The sequence below is a fragment of the Palaemon carinicauda genome, chromosome 26, assembly GCF_036898095.1.
Source record: "Palaemon carinicauda isolate YSFRI2023 chromosome 26, ASM3689809v2, whole genome shotgun sequence".
Lineage (NCBI taxonomy): Eukaryota > Metazoa > Arthropoda > Malacostraca > Decapoda > Palaemonidae > Palaemon > Palaemon carinicauda.
In genome coordinates this window covers 70,804,788-70,809,787 of record NC_090750.1, presented here as the reverse complement: position 1 = coordinate 70,809,787, position 5,000 = coordinate 70,804,788, and the positions used below count along the sequence as shown (strand labels likewise).

At 29.4% G+C, this 5,000-nt stretch overlaps 1 protein-coding gene across 1 annotated transcript in view; it reads right to left on the bottom strand.

Moving 5' to 3' along the window:
* LOC137619577 (uncharacterized) overlaps positions 1–5,000 on the bottom strand; it is a 331,101-nt gene that overhangs the window by 325,131 nt on the left and 970 nt on the right. The window lies entirely within an intron of this gene.

Genomic DNA, 5,000 nt, shown 5'->3' with positions numbered 1-5,000 from the left:
ACACACAAGTACACGTACACAGAGGTGCGCACGCCAAATTTATACTCAAATAAACATACATCCCTGTTAAAACTTTGCTTTTCATATTTGCATATAATTCTATATATTTGTATCATATAAAATATTTTACTTTTTCATCTGCTAAAATAAACTCAGCATATTTAATTTTTGTCATCATGCGGGTAATCAAGTCTATATACGTTCCATTCAAGATTATTATAATTTTTCACGAAGAGACACGGGAAAGATTGAAAATGGGTAAAAAACCACCAAAAAGAGAAAATAAAAAATATCCTTAGAAAAATAAAATACAGATAAAAAAAAACTATGGTAATACTTGCTTCTCATTTTATCCGCATTACTTGCCGTTTATTCCGTTTTTTTTTTTACTACAATAGTAATTAAAATTTATTTTTATCTTTTCTAGAATAGTTAAAGTTCATTTGCATTAGCCTTGTGAAAAGTAAAAGGAATATGAAACGAATCTTACCTCCGCCTTTATGATGAAAAATATCCAGCAATTTATAGGTTTGTACATCAATTGTTGAATAACAAATTAGGAATACAATATGTTCAAAGGAATTCAAAATTCTAAATATAAAGAATGTATATAAAGAACAATTGAATACTAGCTGCTGCATATGTTCACAATAGGGTATACTATTGAAAATTTACTTTTAAAAGCCCTAAAATCCTGGAATAAATGTTGCCAGGAATTTGCCGTTTTAAACACGGTTATATTGACGTAAAGGGAGTGATATTACGGTCACCATCCCGAAAAAAGATGACAATAAATTAGGGTAAGATTACGGTCTCCTGAATTTTACTGAAATGCGGCTGAGAACAGTATATTTATAAGGAGAAATTCCGATTAATATTACGTTTATTTTAAGTGTAGAAAAAAAATTCCCTCCTGAATCTGCTTTCTATATACGGTATAGAAAAACAGGGACAAGATATCAATTGTTTACATGTGATGTGTCTCAGCTTTACAGAATATGGTATTGATGTGTGTATATATGTATGTATGTATATATATATATATATATATATATATATGTATGTATATATATATATATATATATATATATATATATATGTATATATATATATATATATATATATATATATATATATGTATATATATATATATATATATATATATATATATATATATATATATATATATAATCGCCTTGTTTAATCAAATTAAAAACATTCCGTCTTCTATTAAGAACAATAAGTTGGTGTAAGCGGTTAATTGTATTATGTAACTATATTCTCATGAAAAAAATGATACAATGTATATCTAATCTCATTCGACTAAGTCCTTTTCATCATCAATGTTAGAATTTTGTACACACACACACACACACACACACATATATATATATATATATATATATATATATATATATATATATATATATATATATATATAATATATAATGTATATATAATATATATATATATATATATATATGTATATATATACTGTATATGTATTATATATAATATATATATATATATATATATATATATATATATATATATATATACTGTATATATATAATATATATATATATATATATATATATATTATATATATGTATATATATATTATATGTATATATATTATATATATATATATATATATATATATATATATATATATATATATATATATATATATATATTCTTGAAATAGAAAGAAATATGTCTCAGATATTTCTTATTCTAATTCATTACCCCGTGTGAGAGAGAGAGAGAGAGAGAGAGAGAGAGAGAGAGAGAGAGAGAGAGAGAGAGAGAGAGAGAGAGAGAGAGAGAGAGATATTGCGTAGCTTGTATATTTTATTGTATAATTTTGTTTAGGTATTTATACCAATTAACTTTTATTAAATTTACAGATTTCTAATCTGATTATGATAATAACCTAATCTTATGTAATTCATTTTGTTGGAAAAGAAGCAGACTATATAAAATACCACAGAACTTAAATTTACGTCTAGAAAAGAAAATAATACAAATAAATAAAAGTAATTTTTTTTGTAAAAATAAGAACCGGTAGTTTTTTGTCTCTAAAAGAAAATACAAGTAAATAAAAGTAATCTTTTGTAAAAACAAGAACCGTTAGCTTTTTGTCTGTAAAAGAAAATAATACAAATAAATAAAAGTAATCTTGTTTTTTAAAAACAAGAACCGGTAGCTTTTTGCCTATAAAAGAAAATAATACAAACAAATAAAAGTATTCTTGTCTTGTAAAAAACAAGAACCGTTAGCTTTTTGTCTATAAGAGAAAATAATACAAGCAAATAAAAGTATGCTTGTTTTGTAAAAAACAAGAACCGTTAGCTTTTTGTCTATAAAAGAAAATAATACTAATAAATAAACGTAATCTTTTGTAAAAAAACAAGAACCTTTAACTTTCAGTTTTATGAGAACGTACTCGTAAATTCTCGAAATTACGTCGTCTGAAGGCTAACAGAAGGCCCAGGAAACCTCCCTCTCTTAAACAGCTAAAAAAAAACAGCCATCGTCTATAGCCAATTATATGTCCAACGACGTAACACGCACAGGTCCTTTCCACCTCACACTGACAGAGAAATGTATGGAGACGGATATTGCCCCCTTAATGAGGGCTTCTGAACACTTTCCTCGTTTACAGAGACTCGGAGGAAACAGTCGTCCACGTAAAGCTATTTATTTAGTAGGAATGTGTCCTCTTTAACATTTCCAGGGAGGGTAGTTTAGTGTAAGTAGCCTGTAGACAAGTTCCCTTAATCTTTGTGATTAGTCTGAGTGGGTCGTTGTTTATTACTTAGATTTGTTGTGATTATTTGTCTTGAGCTGCATTTGTTTTTGTTTTTGAGTTATTTGTGTGTTCAGAAAATATTTTACGATATTAAACGTATTGTATTCGCATGTGTTGTTACTTTGAAAATACGTTCATTTTTCACATTTGTTTTTGTATGTCGCAATACGAGTACAGTCATATATATATATATATATATATATATATATATATATATATATATATATATATATATATATATATATAGTGTGTGTGCGCGCGTATGTACTGTATGTATGTATGCATATAGGTAGGTAGATAGATAGATAGATAGAAATACATATATACACACAAATATAGATACAGATAGCACATGTATTTAAAACCACACACATCATCTTTTCTCTTTAATACATAAGGTCACTAGAATATAATTATACATCATATTTAATGCTTTTCTTTTCAGAAATACAATCATTCCAATATCATTTAACTATATGAAATACGCGTTATCAAAATATATAAAAAAAAAAAAACATATGTGAATTCACCTATTTATGCATAAAAAAGTGAATGCATATACAAACACTAACTAGGCTTGTGGTGGGCGATGTGGTAACGTCCCTGACTGGTGAACGCCAGACTGTTCGATTCCCGCTCAAACTCTATAGTTTCTTTGGTTGCTGCAACCTCACCTTTCTTGTGAGCTAAGGATGGGGGTTTGGGAAAGCCTATAGATCTATCTGCTGAGTCACCAGCAGCCATTGCCTGGCCCCTCTTGGTCCTAGTTGGGATGGAGAAGGGGCTTGGGCGCTGATCATATGTATACATGGTCAGTCTCTAGGGCATTGTCCTGCTTGATAGGGTAATGTCACTGTCCCTTGCCTCTGCCATTATTAAGCGATCTTTAAACCTTTAAAACCTCGCGCATATGACAACACATGGGTTGCGCATGAGTGGGTAACACAATTATAATTTTTCCAATATATAAAAAAAAGGAATTTCTTTCTATGCACAAAGGAATCGATGCACTGAAGTGATATCCGTTGTCCCACAAGAGCAACTAAAACAAGTGGCTACACAATACTGGACGACAATTAACAATGAGGACGGGAAATATCTATTAACGAGAGACAATGGCTGGTGATCGAGCTGGCCCTATGGGTCTCCCACCATTATGTCTTTCAAAAAGGAAAGAAAAAGAAATTGAAATATAGGAACTGTGAGTGCATTCACACAATGTACACAGTATATTATTTAATGATATATTACTCTGGGACAAATTACATTAATAAATAAAAGCTTTAAAATTTACAAAATAGAAATGTGGATATTGCCATCAACTGAGAGGTTTAAAACTTGTTAGTCACTTTGGTCGTTGCAACCTCACCATCCTTGTGAGCTATCGGTGGGTGGTTTTTTGGGGAGCCTATAGGTCTATCTGCAGAGTCATTAGCAGCCATTGCTTGGCCCTCCTTGGTCCTAGCTTGGGTGGAGAAGGGGCTTGGGCGCTGATCATAGGCCTAAGTATATATGGTCAGTCTCTAGGACATTGTCCTGCTCAATAGGACAGTGTCACTGTCCCTTGCGTCTGCCATTCATGAGCGAACTTTAAACCTTTAAAATCTGTTTGAGAAAGGTTTGAAGGCAGGCATACATGGCTCCCTTTTTCAACTTACATTTTTCCCTAAATAGGAAATAAATAGTGGTATAATTTAGTGTTCAGTATCTAAGTGTATTTTTCTATTTATTTATCGTAACATTATATATTTAAGTCAAAGAAGAACTTTAACCGGTGTATTCACATTTCATATAGAATAAGTTCAAGTTACGTAAACTGTAAGAGATTTATAATGATGCTTACTATTGCTATACAATTATTTGAAAGGTTACCTCATTATCTTCTCTAAGAAACCATTCGAAATAATTATATGAATTCTGTTCAGAAAATTTAATTCAAAATACAGATTTTGCGATTACAATCTTTATCTTTTATGATCTTATTTAGACGATTCTTGACCTAAGAAAATATCAGAATTTATTACAACTTATCGATTGAAAACAAAATATTCAAGCATGGGTGTATGCTGAACGACTATACACAGTATATTGTTTCTAAGAAAAACGTAGTACTTTTCTATCTAATGTTTATATTAATTTAAAATCTATTTTACTAATTTTTCTAAAACTGAAACTGACGTCTACT